Genomic DNA, 17500 nt, shown 5'->3' on the forward strand with positions numbered 1-17500 from the left:
GACATTACCCGTTCAGACGTGCGAGCGCGCTTGTGAACCAGGTGGCGCGCAGCACTCAACATTGTTGTCGTGTTGTGCACCATCGGTTACACACCTTAAAAAACATTTCAGAGCTCGCCCGGTGCCGTTCGCGTATTGTAACGATCGCGAACGCCCGGGACGAGGAGGACCTAGATCGTGTGCGCGCGCGCAGCCGGCGGACACCGTCGGTGGCGCGCGCGCGTAGAGGTTTTTCCTTATAAACAAAAGAAGCTCCCTGGTTGATCCTGCCAGTAGTTATATGCTTGTCTCAAAGATTAAGCCATGCATGTCTCAGTGCAAGCCGTATTAAGGCGATACCGCGAATGGCTCAATATATCAGTTTTGGTTCCTTAGATCTTACTCAGTTACTTGGATAACTGTGGTAATTCTAGAGCTAATACATGCAATCAGAACTCTGACCAGTGATGGGATGAGTGCTTTTATTAGATCAAAACCAATCGACGGAGGGCCTCGCGTCCGAAGTCGTTAATTTTGATGAATCTGGATAACTTTTGCCGATCGCATGGTCCAGTACCGGCGACGCATCTTTCAAATGTCTGCCTTATCAACTTTCGATGGTAGTTTCTGCGACTACCATGGTTGTCACGGGTAACGGGGAATCAGGGTTCGATTCCGGAGAGGGAGCCTGAGAAACGGCTACCACATCCAAGGAAGGCAGCAGGCGCGCAAATTACCCACTCCCGGCACGGGGAGGTAGTGACGAAAAATAACGATACGGGACTCTTACGAGGCCTCGTAATCGGAATGAGTACACTTTAAATATTTTAACGAGGAACAATTGGAGGGCAAGTCTGGTGCCAGCAGCCGCGGTAATTCCAGCTCCAATAGCGTATACTAAAATTGTTGCGGTTAAAAAGCTCGTAGTTGCATTTGTGCGCCGCGCTGTCGGTGCACCGCATCCGCGGTGATACTGACACGTCTGCGGAGCATATCGTCGGTGAGCCGGCGGTAATACGCCGGTTCAATATCAAAATCCTATCGCGGTGCTCTTCGGTGAGTGTCGAGGTGGGCCGACAATTTTACTTTGAACAAATTAGAGTGCTCAAAGCGGGCTCAAAATGCTGCTTGAATATTTCGTGCATGGAATAATAGAATATGATCTCGGTTCTATTTTGTTGGTTTTCAGAACTCCGAGGTAATGATTAATAGGGATAACTGGGGCATTCGTATTGCGACGTTAGAGGTGAAATTCTTGGATCGTCGCAAGACGAACATCAGCAACATTTGCCAAAGGTGTTTTCATCAATCAAGAACGAAAGTTAGAGGTTCGAAGGCGATTAGATACCGCCCTAGTTCTAACCGTAAATATGTCATCTAGCGATCCGCCGACGTTACTACAATGGCTCGGCGGGCAGCTTCCGGGAAACCAAAGATTTTGGACTCCGGGGGGAGTATGGTTGCAAAGCTGAAACTTAAAGGAATTGACGGAAGGGCACCACCAGGAGTGGAGCCTGCGGCTTAATTTGACTCAACACGGGAAATCTCACCAGGCCCGGACACCGGAAGGATTGACAGATTAACAGCTCTTTCTTGATTCGGTGGGTGGTGGTGCATGGCCGTTCTTAGTTGGTGGAGCGATTTGTCTGGTTAATTCCGGTAACGAACGAGACTCTAGCCTGCTAAATAGGCGTCGTCATTTAGGTGTGCGTGGCCACGTGTCACGCAACTCACTGGCGACGTATTAAAATTCTTCTTAGAGGGACCGGCGGCTTCGAGCCGCACGAGATTGAGCAATAACAGGTCTGTGATGCCCTTAGATGTCCTGGGCCGCACGCGCTACACTGAAGGAATCAGCATGTTCTCCCTGGCCTAGAGGCCCGGGCAACCCGCTGAAACTCCTTCGTGCTGGGGATTGGGGTTTGCAATTATCCCCCATAAACGAGGAATTCCTAGTAAGCGCGAGTCATAAGCTCGCGTTGATTACGTCCCTGCCCTTTGTACACACCGCCCGTCGCTACTACCGATTGAATGATTTAGTGAGGTCTTCGGACCGACACGCGGTGGCTTCACGGCCGTCGGCGTTGCTGGGAAGTTGACCAAACTTGATCATTTAGAGGAAGTAAAAGTCGTAACAAGGTTTCCGTAGGGGAACCTGCGGAAGGATCATTAACGTGTAAACGCAAGACGCGACTGGCTCGCGACGCGCGTGTTATAACGTAAACAATAATCCACACACCACTAGAGGACACAGATTCGAACGGACGCTGTGCGTTGAATAGCCGATGATTCGGTGTTGTTCGTCGCGCTCGTCCGTCGTTATGTGTTCTCGCGTCGCGTCATGCGCACGACACGCAGAAGGGTACACAAAACACAAAAATCCGCGTCCCCGAGTGTCTGCATGCACGCGTTCGTTAACAATCAAACACAAGTCCCTTGCAACGCGGTGGGATGATATCATTTTATTTTTATACATACAAACACACGTGTATATAAAATACACACTCACAAGTCAATTTAATGTAACACTAGATTACGCAAACAGCGGTAATTTAAAACTATTACCCTGGACGGTGGATCACTTGGCTCGCGGGTCGATGAAGAACGCAGTTAACTGCGCGTCATAGTGTGAACTGCAGGACACATTTGAACATCGACATTTCGAACGCACATTGCGGTCCGTGGAGACACATCCAGGACCACTCCTGTCTGAGGGCCGGCTGTATAAAACAACAATGCCACATTGCGCGAGCGCGCGCGCACGATTAACACTCGTGTGTGTCGCGCGGCGGCGCACATGACGGTTCTGCGTCAACGGGCGCGCCCGCGTCTGCGGTGGGTGCTCGTCGGCGTTGTCCGTTCAAATATAGTACGGTTGTTGTATTGCGTGTATGCATTCGTGTCGAACGCGCTGTGTGCTCGCGCGCCGCCCTTAAAAAAGGCGTGCGCGCGTGTACGCGTGCGCGGACGCACAAAGGTAGCGGCGTACGTGAGTGTGTATACCTACGCGAGTAGGTATTATACTTCACGCTCGTTCGCGACTCTTCGGTGTGTTACAATACCAGAGGGGGTTGCGATGCGTGTAGCCGTGTTTATCTTGTGTCGTCCGCTTTAGCGTGAGACGCCAGCGAATGCAAACTCACTTGCGTGCAACGACCAATCAGTAGGCGGACTCGACGTCCGAAGAGCGCATCGACGCCGTCGTCGTTCTCGTTCGTGTTCACGCACGGTACGCAGTTCGATTGCGTCGTCGTAACGCTGACGGATATCGCGTCTGCCTCATTTTTTTATCGTTGGCCTCAGATCAGGGAGGATCACCCGCCGAATTTAAGCATATTAGTAAGCGGAGGAAAAGAAACTAACCAGGATTTCCTTAGTAGCGGCGAGCGAACAGGAATGAAGCCCAGCACTGAATCCCGCCGTTGTTCAGGCGGCGGGAGATGTGGTGTTCGGGAGGTTCCGCTTTCTCGTCGCGGTCGCTCCTGTCCAAGTTCGTCTTGAACGGGGCCGTTTTCCCGCAGAGGGTGCCAGGCCCGTAGCGACGGAGGACCGTGGCGAGAGGGACTCTCCTTAGAGTCGGGTTGCTTGAGAGTGCAGCCCTAAGTGGGTGGTAAACTCCATCTAAGGCTAAATATTACCGCGAGACCGATAGCGAACAAGTACCGTGAGGGAAAGTTGAAAAGAACTTTGAAGAGAGTTCAAGAGTACGTGAAACCGTTCAGGGGTAAACCTGCGAAACTCGAATGAACGAACGGAGAGATTCATCGTCATTCCTCGGCGTACGGACGCGCGCCTCGATGTCGCCGGTTTCGATCGGTAGGCACGGGTCGCGTCCGTCGACGTCCGCGGACGGCGTGCACTTCTCTCTTAGTAAATACATCGCGACCCGTTCGATGTCGGTCTAAGCGCCGTACGGGAGCCCCGTTGCCCCTTCACGGGGGTGATGGGACCGCGACGGTGGCCGACCGGCCGTCGGACGGTAGTTCTGACGAATCGCGCACGCGTTTATGACGCGTCCGGCCCGACGCAAGTCAACGTCGTATCCAACGTCTACGCCTCAGTGCGGACGTAGGTGCGGCGCGTCTGCTGTCGCCGCCGTGCTGTCTCGGACTGTGCGCGTCTCTGTCTGCGATGATTCAGTTTCGGGCACTCGCAGGACCCGTCTTGAAACACGGACCAAGGAGTCTAGCATGTATGCGAGTCATTGAGATAATTAAACTGAAAGGCGCAACGAAAGTGAAGGCGCGCTTGCCGCGCGCTCAGGGAGGATGGAGCGTCGATCTAGGTCGATCTCTCGCACTCCCGAGGCGTCTCGTTTCCAATCCGTGAATGCAGGCGCGCTCTGAGCATAAATGCTGGGACCCGAAAGATGGTGAACTATGCCTGGTCAGGTCGAAGTCAGGAAACCCTGATGGAGGACCGTAGCGATTCTGACGTGCAAATCGATCGTCGGAACTGGGTATAGGGGCGAAAGACTAATCGAACCATCTAGTAGCTGGTTCCGTCCGAAGTTTCCCTCAGGATAGCTGGCGTCGATTTGAACAGTCTCATCCGGTAAAGCGAATGATTAGAGGCATTGGGGCCGAAACGACCTCAACCTATTCTCAAACTTTAAATGGGTGAGTACTCCGGCTTACTCGAACGATGAAGCCGGAGATCTGATGACGGTGCCAAGTGGGCCAATTTTGGTAAGCAGAACTGGCGCTGTGGGATGAACCAAACGTAGTGTTAAGGCGCCTAAAAAACGCTCATGGGACACCATGAAAGGCGTTGGTCGCTCATGACAGCAGGACGGTGGCCATGGAAGTCGGAATCCGCTAAGGAGTGTGCAACGACTCACCTGCCGAAGCAACCAGCCCTGAAAATGGATGGCGCTGAAGCGTTTTGCCTATACACTACCGTTACGGGCATGTGCGACGTTCTTTGTGACGTCATTAAGCCGTAACGAGTAGGACGTGCGCGGCGGAGAGCGCAGAAGGGTCTGGGCGTGAGCCCGCTTGGAGCCTCCGTCGGTGCAGATCTTGGTGGTAGTAGCAAATACTCCAGCGAGGCCCTGGAGGACTGACGTGGAGAAGGGTTTCGCGTGAACAGTAGTTGCTCGCGAGTCAGTCGATCCTAAGCTCAAGGAGAAATCTTATGTCGATGTGGCGTGTTTTTTTCAAAACGATATCATATACTTGTCTATGTGTGTTCGAATGGATAAATAACGCCCTTTGAGCGAAAGGAATCCGGTTCCTATTCCGGAACCCGGCAGCGGAACCGTTTCAATAATCGTTCCCTCGTTTTACAGCGAGTGTTCGACGGGTAACCCAAAGTGGCCTGAAGACGCCGCCGAGAGGTCCGGGAAGAGTTTTCTTTTCTGCCTGAGCGTTCGAGTTCCATGGAATCCTATAGAAGGGAGATATGGTTCGGAACGCGAAGAGCACCCATTGCGGCGGTGTCCGGATACTCTCTGCGGACCTTGAAAATTCAGGTGAGGGATGTACGTGGAGATGTCGCGCCGGTTCGTACCCATATCCGCAGCAGGTCTCCAAGGTGAAGAGCCTCTAGTCGATAGAATAATGTAGGTAAGGGAAGTCGGCAAATTGGATCCGTAACTTCGGAATAAGGATTGGCTCTGAGGACCGGGGCGTGTCGGGTTTGGACGGGAAGCGGATGCGGCCGGTGCCGGGCCTGGTCGATGCTCTGGCGTCTCTCGGGGCGCTGGGGCGGAATCCGGACCCGCGTTCCGGCCTTCCGCGGATCTTCCTAGCCGTAAGGCCGTGTCGGTTTCGTCTCGTGCGCGATCGGCGCGGTTCTGTACGACCGCCGTTCAACGGTCAGCTCAGAACTGGCACGGACAAGGGAATCCGACTGTCTAATTAAAACAAAGCATTGCGATGGCCCTCGCGGGTGTTGACGCAATGTGATTTCTGCCAGTGCTCTGAATGTCAACGTGAAGAAATTCAAGCAAGCGCGGGTAAACGGCGGGAGTAACTATGACTCTCTTTAGTAAATGCCCTAACCTTAGGTGCCTGTCGAGCAAAATAGGATCTTGAGTCTGAAGCCTTCTGCTCGCTGTCGCACACGATGGAAGCCGACCGTCAACGAGAGGCGCAATCTCGTGACTATCTCGGTTGGTGTTGATGTTGCGTATAGGGATTATCGATCCTTTAGCCCCACGGCTTGTTAGCGAATCCTTCGATGTCGGCTCTTCCTATCATTGCGAAGCAAAATTGTTGTAGAAGGTAGCGGCCCTGATGGCTCGATCAGACGGGGAACCGCAGGTTCATGAGCGGCCGCGGCCGGCCGAATGGTGGAGGCTCCCTCACCACGGAGGCGCGTCTGGCTGGTGGAGGCAGCGCCATGAACAGTGAGCTTATGAGGAGTTGCCTTCTTTGGGCGCTCTCGGTACCGGCGGGAGTCGTCGAGTACGTCGTACTGCGATGGTTTCTCAGCCCTACGCCAGGCGGAATCGCCGATAGGGCACCAGCAACGCTGTCGAAGGCACGATGCCAGAGCTAGCGAAGGGTGGGATACTGAAGACGGTCCTCTGCGCTGCAAGACCCTGAAATCCATGTAGACCATGCTGGAATTGTGGAAGACCTCCTTGGGGAGGCGGAAGCAGGGGCAGTGTAGGATAGGCGCAGCAAGCAGGGAGGACACCGGCGATGGCACAAGCTGCATCAGCACGGTTATCTGCACGCAAGCAGCGCAGAATAGAGTACGCTGCAGGAACTTTATAAGACCTGCAGACCAAGGGCGCTGCGGAGGGGATAGCCGGGGATAAGACATAGTCTCGCGGAGCTGGAAGCTTTGGCGACCAGTGATGGAGGCTGTGTCGGATGCCACACCGGAGGTTCTACTTGCTTTAAAGCGAATAGAACAGTACGGGGGAGCCCGCGACTTTTCGCAGCTGTGGGTGCCGTTCACTTCGGAAGAGGTGAAGGCATGCCGTGTCGACAATGCGTCGGCTCCGGGCCCTGACGGTATTCTCCCAGGGGCCTGGAATAGAGTTCCATCTGCAACTCAGGCGGAAATATTTAATGCGTGGATGATGGCTGGTGAGGTCCCTGAAAGACTTAGGGGCTGCCGGACGGTCTTCGTGCCCAAGACTGAGGTGCCTGCTTGCCCTGGGGAGTATCGGCCGATCTCGATCGCGTCGGTGCCTCTCAGGCACATGCACTCGGTATTGGCGCGCAGGCTGGAGGCATGCTGCCCTCCGACAACGCGGATTTATCCGCGCCGACGGCACACTCGAGAATTCGGCTGTGCTGGACGCTGTGCTGGGAGACTGCAGGAAGAAGTTGAGGGAGTGCCATGTGGCAGTGCTGGACTTCGCGAAGGCATTCGATACGGTGTCTCATACGGCACTTATCGAAGTCCTGACGGAAAGAGGTCTGCCCGATGGTTTCTGCAACTACGTCGCGAGGTTGTATGCCACGTCTGAGACTGTCTTGGATGTGAATGGAACCCGCAGCGGTCCTGCAAGAGTCGGACAGGGAGTTCGCCAGGGAGACCCGTTGTCACCTTTGCTCTTTAACATGGCGATGGACGCCATTCTCGCATCCCTGCCGCAGGGAGTCGGTTATGGGCTGGAGTCTGAGCGAGTTTCAGCTTTGGCTTATGCTGATGACCTGGTCCTGCTTGCGGGATCAAAGGTTGGGATGCAGACGTCCATAGACAGTGTGTGGAGCACAGCGGACGATGGATCTTCGTCAGTCACGCAGCGCTGTCTTGTCGATGGTGCCTGATGGGAAGCGCAAGCTGCATTACCTTAGCGACCGCGTTAGGTGGGGAAGCGATGGTTGGTGACCTGCGTGGAACGATGGCGCTATCTTGGTGTAGTTCCGGGCGTCTGGATGCGTGACGTTAGAGCATGACATCAAAATGCCTTGAACAACATCAAAGGCACCTCAGCCGCAGCAGCGGCTAGAAATCGGAACACCTGATTCGCGTGTCTGGTGCTGGGAAACATTACGGATGAGAGGTTGAAATTGCTCGACGTCCGATCCAGTGCGTGAGGGGTGGTTGAGGCTCCCGAAGGATGTGCCTGTTGGGTACTTACGCAGGGACCAGGACGGCGGCAGCGATCCCATCGTTGAGGACGTGCGTACCGGATCTCATTATTAAGAGGTTCGGTCGCTTGAACTCGTCGCGGTGGTCAGTGGCCAGAGCCGCCGCCAGATCCGAAAGGATCCGGAAACTGAGGTGGGCCGATAGGCAGTTCCTCAAATTCAGCGAAAGCCCCAAGTCTGGGGGCGGACGACCGCGATATTGGCGTGAAACATGCATCGGTGGATGGCTTCAAGGGAGTCTCCACGTGTGGCCGCGTCCACGAAGTGGATGCGGAGCGATACGCAGTATGCCGCGATTTCGTGCAGTTCGTGCACACCCATGTGAATGCGCTCCCGTCTCGGGTGCGTAACTCGCGTGGGCGCAGGGAGGGTATACTGTCGGAGTTGAACTGCCGTGCAGGTTGCATGGTTAGGGAGACGACGGCACATACCATCCAGCAGTGTCACAGAACGCACGGTGGACGTATAGAGCGCCATAATTGCATTGTGGACGTCGTCAGCTCTGCCATGGTGGACAAAGGGTGGAACGTGCTGAAGGAGCCTCATATCAGGACCTCATTGGGCCTGAGAAAGCCTGACATTGTTGCGTCTAGGAATGGGGTGGGCGTGATAGTGGATGCACAGGTAGTCTCTGGGCAGCGGCCTCTTGATGAGCTTCATCGTGAGAAACGTAGTAAATACGGGAATCATGATGAACTTGTTGAGAAGGTAGCTGCCTTGTTGGATTTGCCTTGTAAACAGAGCGTCCGTGCCACGTCATGCACTATTTCCTGGCGTGGCGTTTGGAGCCTCGGCTCTTATAAAGAACTGAAGAGCTTGGTCGGGCTAGATGAAGGTGTTTTCTCCGGCATCCCGTCATTGGTGCTAAGAGGTTCTCACATGAACTGGACGAGGTTTAACCGCATGACCACCCGAATTGAGTAGGGCGGGGAGCGAGTGTTCGGGTTCCTGTGGTATAGGGGCGACGCCGGGCCCATGACATGGTCAAGAGCTCCCATGAGTCTTACCCGTTGATTTTTTGTAACATCCAGACCATGTCGCCTTAAGATCCCACTGGCGCAATGTCTTTCGCTTGGTGGCGGTACGGGGACAGTGGGAGTCCCGCCACAACAATCCATGATGATTACGAAAGTAGTCACTAAGGACGCTGGCAAGTGAATAGGCGTTAAAATAGCCAAATGCCTCGTCATCTAATTAGTGACGCGCATGAATGGATTAACGAGATTCCCACTGTCCCTATCTACTATCTAGCGAAACCACAGCCAAGGGAACGGGCTTGGGAGAATCAGCGGGGAAAGAAGACCCTGTTGAGCTTGACTCTAGTCTGGCATTGTAAGGAGACATGAGAGGTGTAGCATAAGTGGGAGATCGTTCGCGCGATCGTCGCTGAAAAACCACTACTTTCATTGTTTCATTACTTACGGTTGGCGGAAGCGGTGCGCGGTCGATAATATCGGCGGGCGCACGGTGTGTTCAAGCGTGCGTGGCGACGTGGCGGCAACGCTCGTCGCCGTACTCCCGCGTGATCCGGTTCGAGGACACTGCCAGGCGGGTAGTTTGACTGGGGCGGTACATCTGTCAAAGAATAACGCAGGTGTCCTAAGGCCAGCTCAGCGAGGACAGAAACCTCGCGTGGAGCAAAAGGGCAAAAGCTGGCTTGATCCAGATGTTCAGTACGCATAGGACTGCGAAAGCACGGCCTATCGATCCTTTAGTATAAAGAGTTTTAGCAAGAGGTGCCAGAAAAGTTACCACAGGGATAACTGGCTTGTGGCAGCCAAGCGTTCATAGCGACGTTGCTTTTGATCCTTCGATGTCGGCTCTTCCTATCATTGCGAAGCAAAATTCGCCAAGCGTTGGATTGTTCACCCATCAAAGGGAACGTGAGCTGGGTTTAGACCGTCGTGAGACAGGTTAGTTTTACCCTACTGATGGCTTGTCGTTGCGATAGTAATACTGCTCAGTACGAGAGGAACCGCAGTTTCGGACATTTGGTTCATGCACTCGGCCGAGCGGCCGGTGGTGCGAACCATCCGCGGGATTATGCCTGAACGCCTCTAAGGCCGAAGCCAGCCTAGCCGAATCCGGCAAGGATATGCTCACTGTGGAGCCCCGAGTCGGGAGGCTCTAAACAATGTGACTTTACTAGTCGCGCTTCACCACGTGAGGTGCGACGTCGAAGCCATTTGGATCGCGGAGATCGATGCTGTCCGCTTAACGCGTGCATCACGGCTCCGAAGGTCCGAATTTACCTCAGTTCGATGTCGGGGCTCGGAATAGTCTGTAGACGACTTCCGTTCCTGGCGGGGTGTTGTGCTCGGTAGAGCAGCGTCGTGCTGCGATCTGTTGAGACTCAGCCCTACGCCAGGTGATTCGTCCGAGGACGATGTCGTTTGTGCGTCTGTTACACGCACACAATATGTGTTGTGTACAGTGTTTAGTTTTGTTTCTAGTATAATACACGAACGGGGCGCTATAAACTTAAAGTATAATTTCTCTTCTCTTTCTATAAGCAAAATGAAATATATGTATAACCACTTACATAGTTATTAATAAAATTTAATTAACATAATAAATAAATAAACAATACCATTATTATTGTTATAGGTATATATATATACATACATTCAAGTTGGAGGAAAATTACCTACTTATGTAAAACTACAAACGACTCTGCCAACTCGCTTATATTGATCTGTTCACTAAACATAATATCATGTACGTGAACACTTGTTATTTCAATATTATTTTTATTATAGGTATCATTCATTTATAATACAGATACACATACATACATACAGGCAACGAATAACCCATATTAAGACTGATCTAATTTTAAAAAATAAATAAAAAAACATAGGGACCACCCGAACTGGGTTTATTGAAACATGTCATGTGTTTCAGGCTATCAAAGCTCAGAACAATTATTGTCGAATATTATTCTTTTAACATAGTTATCATAATATTACATACACAATTACATATAGTCACTATACTAAATAGTCAATAGTTAGGTACACAATTTACTAAAATTAAAAATCTAAGGTAGGTATTACTTTATATATTATTTCCTGTGATATAGTGTATTCAGTATGCAGGGCTCGACAGTTTATATAGGTATGTATAGCGACTTGTCAACAAAATATGACACTATGACAGTAATGAACCAACGATTTGACAAGCAAATAATACACATGTCAAATGTCTACAATAAATCACAACTGTCACTCAGCTTACGACGAACTGGCCGCGTCCAGGTTATACTATTAATTTTTAAGTCCTTCCTACCCTCAACAACCCACCCCACCCCGCCCCGTGCCCTTTCATGTCGTGTCAAAACCGACCGACCGACCAATCAATCTATGTATAATATACAAACAATAAAACTATAATACAAAACAATGCGGGGAGGGCAAGGGACCGGGTGAGGAGAGGTGAGGGAGGGTGTCACGGGGAAGGGCGACAGAGACACAGGAATATAATACATTTTTGTTTTTGGTACACAACAATACCTCCCACATACTCCCCACCCCTTCCCTCCCCTCCCCCACGCCCACTCATCTCCCGCGACCCCACACCATAGAAAGTTGTGAGATTTAAAAAAATACCAGTGGGAGGGGAGGAAGGGTGTGACTGACGGAGGAGGGAGGTAGGGTAGGGTGCACCTCACATGACATTGACATTGACATATGTACATATACGACATGACATGACACTAGATACGGATCGTCTCCACCGATAGTGTGGATTCTCAGCGACACACTATTGTCAAGCGAAGCGTCAGTTCGGTCGTTGTAACAGACGATCCGCGCAGGCGCATTCGCTTCGACGTGCAAAACGCGCTACTTGCTACGACGACGACGGTGTTGTGCGACGACGGCAGCGCTCGTCTACATGTTGTATTTTATGAAATACACAAGTTGTGTGTGCTCATCTGGTGGTTGATGTACACTTTTCCAGTGTTATTTTTATAATACAATAATGTAGTTGGGGCTATGTTCGACGCCAAAGACTTCGTCGTTTTGTAGTGAATATGTAGTTGTTGAATGAACTGTGTCGACCGACGGATCGTGTCTTATGCGTGTCCGGACGAGAACGGTCGTATTAATTATTTTGCATGATGAGACGCGACAGTACACTGTACCAGACGCTCGGACGCGTGTCAACAGTGTGCTTCGCGTCGATTCGAACAATACAAAAGTTATATGTGAGGCGCTCTATAGAATCCGGGCGTAATCGTGCATGGATGTCTCGCGATCGTGTCAACAGATTTTACACGTGAACATTCAGTCTCGTTACGAACGTTCATCATCGGGGCGTCAACGCCCTCGTCGTGCGAGTCGCGTCTGTGACGAGTTGAGACATTACCCGTTCAGACGTGCGAGCGCGCTTGTGAACCAGGTGGCGCGCAGCACTCAACATTGTTGTCGTGTTGTGCACCATCGGTTACACACCTTAAAACATTTCAGAGCTCGCCCGGTGCCGTTCGCGTATTGTAACGATCGCGAACGCCCGGAGGGAGGACCTAGATCGTGCGCGCGCGCAGCCAGCGGACACCGTCGGTGCGCGCGCGCGGTAGAATTTTCCTTATAAACAAAGAAGCTCCCTGGTTGATCCTGCCAGTAGTTATATGCTTGTCTCAAAGATTAAGCCATGCATGTCTCAGTGCAAGCCGTATTAAGGCGATACCGCGAATGGCTCAATATATCAGTTTTGGTTCCTTAGATCTTACTCAGTTACTTGGATAACTGTGGTAATTCTAGAGCTAATACATGCAATCAGAACTCTGACCAGTGATGGGATGAGTGCTTTTATTAGATCAAAACCAATCGACGGAGGGCCTCGCGTCCGAAGTCGTTAATTTTGATGAATCTGGATAACTTTTGCCGATCGCATGGTCCAGTACCGGCGACGCATCTTTCAAATGTCTGCCTTATCAACTTTCGATGGTAGTTTCTGCGACTACCATGGTTGTCGGGTAACGGGGAATCAGGGTTCGATTCCGGAGAGGGAGCCTGAGAAACGGCTACCACATCCAAGGAAGGCAGCAGGCGCGCAAATTACCCACTCCCGGCACGGGGAGGTAGTGACGAAAATAACGATACGGGACTCTTACGAGGCCTCGTAATCGGAATGAGTACACTTTAAATATTTTAACGAGGAACAATTGGAGGGCAAGTCTGGTGCCAGCAGCCGCGGTAATTCCAGCTCCAATAGCGTATACTAAAATTGTTGCGGTTAAAAAGCTCGTAGTTGCATTTGTGCGCCGCGCTGTCGGTGCATCCGCGGTGATACTGACACGTCTGCGGAGCATATCGTCGGTGAGCCGGCGGTAATACGCCGTTCAATATCAAAATCCTATCGCGGTGCTCTTCGGTGAGTGTCGAGGTGGGCCGACAATTTTACTTTGAACAAATTAGAGTGCTCAAAGCGGGCTCAAAATGCTGCTTGAATATTTCGTGCATGGAATAATAGAATATGATCTCGGTTCTATTTTGTTGGTTTTCAGAACTCCGAGGTAATGATTAATAGGGATAACTGGGGCATTCGTATTGCGACGTTAGAGGTGAAATTCTTGGATCGTCGCAAGACGAACATCAGCAACATTTGCCAAAGGTGTTTTCATCAATCAAGAACGAAAGTTAGAGGTTCGAAGGCGATTAGATACCGCCCTAGTTCTAACCGTAAATATGTCATCTAGCGATCCGCCGACGTTACTACAATGGCTCGGCGGGCAGCTTGGAAACCAAAGATTTTGGACTCCGGGGAGTAGTTGCAAAGCTGAAACTTAAAGGAATTGACGGAAGGGCACCACCAGGAGTGGAGCCTGCGGCTTAATTTGACTCAACACGGGAAATCTCACCAGGCCCGGACACCGGAAGGATTGACAGATTAACAGCTCTTTCTTGATTCGGTGGGTGGTGGTGCATGGCCGTTCTTAGTTGGTGGAGCGATTTGTCTGGTTAATTCCGGTAACGAACGAGACTCTAGCCTGCTAAATAGGCGTCGTCATTTAGGTGTGCGTGGCCACGTGTCACGCAACTCACTGGCGACGTATTAAAATTCTTCTTAGAGGGACCGGCGGCTTCGAGCCGCACGAGATGAGCAATAACAGGTCTGTGATGCCCTTAGATGTCCTGGGCCGCACGCGCTACACTGAAGGAATCAGCATGTTCTCCCTGGCCTAGAGGCCCGGGCAACCCGCTGAAACTCCTTCGTGCTGGGGATTGGGGTTTGCAATTATCCCCCATAAACGAGGAATTCCTAGTAAGCGCGAGTCATAAGCTCGCGTTGATTACGTCCCTGCCCTTTGTACACACCGCCCGTCGCTACTACCGATTGAATGATTTAGTGAGGTCTTCGGACCGACACGCGGTGGCTTCACGGCCGTCGGCGTTGCTGGGAAGTTGACCAAACTTGATCATTTAGAAGTAAAAGTCGTAACAAGGTTTCCGTAGAACCTGCGGAAGGATCATTAACGTGTAAACGCAAGACGCGACTGGCTCGCGACGCGCGTGTTATAACGTAAACAATAATCCACACACCACTAGAGGACACAGATTCGAACGGACGCTGTGCGTTGAATAGCCTATTAATTTTTAAGTCCCTTCCTCTCAACAACCCCACCCCACCCCGCCCGTGCCCTTTCATGTCGTGTCAAAACCGACCGACCGACCAATCAATCTATGTATAATATACAAACAATAAAACTATAATACAAAACAATGCGGGAGGGGCAAGGGGACCGGGTGAGGGTTGAGGGGAGAGGGTGTCACGGGGAAGGGCGACAGAGACACAGGAATATAATACATTTTTGTTTTTGGTACACAACCCAATACCTCCACATACTCCCCACCCCCCTCCCCACCCCACGCCCACTCATCTCCCGCGAACCCCACACCATAGAAAGTTGTGAGATTTAAAAAATACCAGTGGGGGGGAGGGAGAGGTTAAGGGTGTGACTGACGGAGGGAGGGAGGGTAGGGTAGGGTGCACCTCACATGACATTGACATTGACATATGTACATATACGACATGACATGACACTAGATACGGATCGTCTCCACCGATAGTGTGGATTCTCAGCGACACACTATTGTCAAGCGAAGCGTCAGTTCGGTCGTTGTAACAGACGATCCGCGCAGGCGCATTCGCTTCGACGTGCAAAACGCGCTACTTGCTACGACGACGACGGTGTTGTGCGACGACGGGCAGCGCTCGTCTACATGTTGTATTTTATGAAATACACAAGTTGTGTGTGCTCATCTGGTGGTTGATGTACACTTTTCCAGTGTTATTTTTATAATACAATAATGTAGTTGGGGCTATGTTCGACGCCAAAGACTTCGTCGTTTTGTAGTGAATATGTAGTTGTTGAATGAACTGTGTCGACCGACGGATCGTGTCTTATGCGTGTCCGGACGAGAACGGTCGTATTAATTATTTTGCATGATGAGACGCGACAGTACACTGTACCAGACGCTCGGACGCGTGTCAACAGTGTGCTTCGCGTCGATTCGAACAATACAAAAGTTATATGTGAGGCGCTCTATAGAATCCGGGCGTAATCGTGCATGGATGTCTCGCGATCGTGTCAACAGATTTTACACACGTGAACATTCAGTCTCGTTACGAACGTTCATCATCGGGGCGTCAACGCCCTCGTCGTGCGAGTCGCGTCTGTGACGAGTTGAGACATTACCCGTTCAGACGTGCGAGCGCGCTTAGAACCAGGTGGCGCGCAGCACTCAACATTGTTGTCGTGTTGTGCACCATCGGTTACACACCAAAACATTTCAGAGCTCGCCCGGTGCCGTTCGCGTATTGTAACGATCGCGAACGCCCGGGACGAGGGAGGACCTAGATCGTGCGCGCGCGCAGCCGGCGGACACCGTCGGTGGCGCGCGCGCGGTAGAGGTTTTTCCTTATAAACAAAAGAAGCTCCCTGGTTGATCCTGCCAGTAGTTATATGCTTGTCTCAAAGATTAAGCCATGCATGTCTCAGTGCAAGCCGTATTAAGGCGATACCGCGAATGGCTCAATATATCAGTTTTGGTTCCTTAGATCTTACTCAGTTACTTGGATAACTGTGGTAATTCTAGAGCTAATACATGCAATCAGAACTCTGACCAGTGATGGGATGAGTGCTTTTATTAGATCAAAACCAATCGACGGAGGGCCTCGCGTCCGAAGTCGTTAATTTTGATGAATCTGGATAACTTTTGCCGATCGCATGGTCCAGTACCGGCGACGCATCTTTCAAATGTCTGCCTTATCAACTTTCGATGGTAGTTTCTGCGACTACCATGGTTGTCACGGGTAACGGGGAATCAGGGTTCGATTCCGGAGAGGGAGCCTGAGAAACGGCTACCACATCCAAGGAAGGCAGCAGGCGCGCAAATTACCCACTCCCGGCACGGGGAGGTAGTGACGAAAAATAACGATACGGGACTCTTACGAGGCCTCGTAATCGGAATGAGTACACTTTAAATATTTTAACGAGGAACAATTGGAGGGCAAGTCTGGTGCCAGCAGCCGCGGTAATTCCAGCTCCAATAGCGTATACTAAAATTGTTGCGGTTAAAAAGCTCGTAGTTGCATTTGTGCGCCGCGCTGTCGGTGCACCGCATCCGCGGTGATACTGACACGTCTGCGGAGCATATCGTCGGTGAGCCGGCGGTAATACGCCGGTTCAATATCAAAATCCTATCGCGGTGCTCTTCGGTGAGTGTCGAGGTGGGCCGACAATTTTACTTTGAACAAATTAGAGTGCTCAAAGCGGGCTCAAAATGCTGCTTGAATATTTCGTGCATGGAATAATAGAATATGATCTCGGTTCTATTTTGTTGGTTTTCAGAACTCCGAGGTAATGATTAATAGGGATAACTGGGGGCATTCGTATTGCGACGTTAGAGGTGAAATTCTTGGATCGTCGCAAGACGAACATCAGCGAAAGCATTTGCCAAAGGTGTTTTCATCAATCAAGAACGAAAGTTAGAGGTTCGAAGGCGATTAGATACCGCCCTAGTTCTAACCGTAAATATGTCATCTAGCGATCCGCCGACGTTACTACAATGGCTCGGCGGGCAGCTTCCGGGAAACCAAAGATTTTGGACTCCGGGGGGAGTATGGTTGCAAAGCTGAAACTTAAAGGAATTGACGGAAGGGCACCACCAGGAGTGGAGCCTGCGGCTTAATTTGACTCAACACGGGAAATCTCACCAGGCCCGGACACCGGAAGGATTGACAGATTAACAGCTCTTTCTTGATTCGGTGGGTGGTGGTGCATGGCCGTTCTTAGTTGGTGGAGCGATTTGTCTGGTTAATTCCGGTAACGAACGAGACTCTAGCCTGCTAAATAGGCGTCGTCATTTAGGTGTGCGTGGCCACGTGTCACGCAACTCACTGGCGACGTATTAAAATTCTTCTTAGAGGGACCGGCGGCTTCGAGCCGCACGAGATTG

At 51.4% G+C, this 17500-nt stretch overlaps 1 long non-coding RNA gene, 3 other non-coding genes and 2 pseudogenes across 4 annotated transcripts in view; 5 read left to right on the forward strand and 1 right to left on the reverse strand.

Moving 5' to 3' along the window:
- Positions 1-253: 253 nt before the first annotated feature.
- LOC135119263 (small subunit ribosomal RNA) lies at positions 254-2151 on the forward strand. Its single transcript, XR_010278091.1, has one exon. It is a non-coding gene; the product is annotated as a small subunit ribosomal RNA (ribosomal RNA).
- Positions 1837-14623, reverse strand: LOC135119214 (uncharacterized). The gene is made up of 2 exons (XR_010278052.1): positions 14582-14623; positions 1837-2220 (listed from the first exon to the last, which is right to left on the reverse strand). It is a non-coding gene; the product is annotated as an uncharacterized LOC135119214 (long non-coding RNA).
- On the forward strand, positions 2542-2698 carry LOC135119252 (5.8S ribosomal RNA). Its single transcript, XR_010278081.1, has one exon. It is a non-coding gene; the product is annotated as a 5.8S ribosomal RNA (ribosomal RNA).
- On the forward strand, positions 3274-10413 carry LOC135119277 (large subunit ribosomal RNA; annotated as a pseudogene).
- LOC135119266 (small subunit ribosomal RNA) lies at positions 12640-14514 on the forward strand (annotated as a pseudogene).
- Positions 14624-15978: 1355 nt separating the features above from the next.
- Positions 15979-17500, forward strand: part of LOC135119256 (small subunit ribosomal RNA) — a 1903-nt gene continuing 381 nt past the window's right edge. The window contains exon 1 of the ribosomal RNA XR_010278084.1: positions 15979-17500. This exon is cut by the window's right edge and continues 381 nt beyond it. This is a non-coding gene — a ribosomal RNA (small subunit ribosomal RNA).

Source organism: Helicoverpa armigera, chromosome 31, assembly GCF_030705265.1.
Source record: "Helicoverpa armigera isolate CAAS_96S chromosome 31, ASM3070526v1, whole genome shotgun sequence".
NCBI classification, from domain to species: domain Eukaryota; kingdom Metazoa; phylum Arthropoda; class Insecta; order Lepidoptera; family Noctuidae; genus Helicoverpa; species Helicoverpa armigera.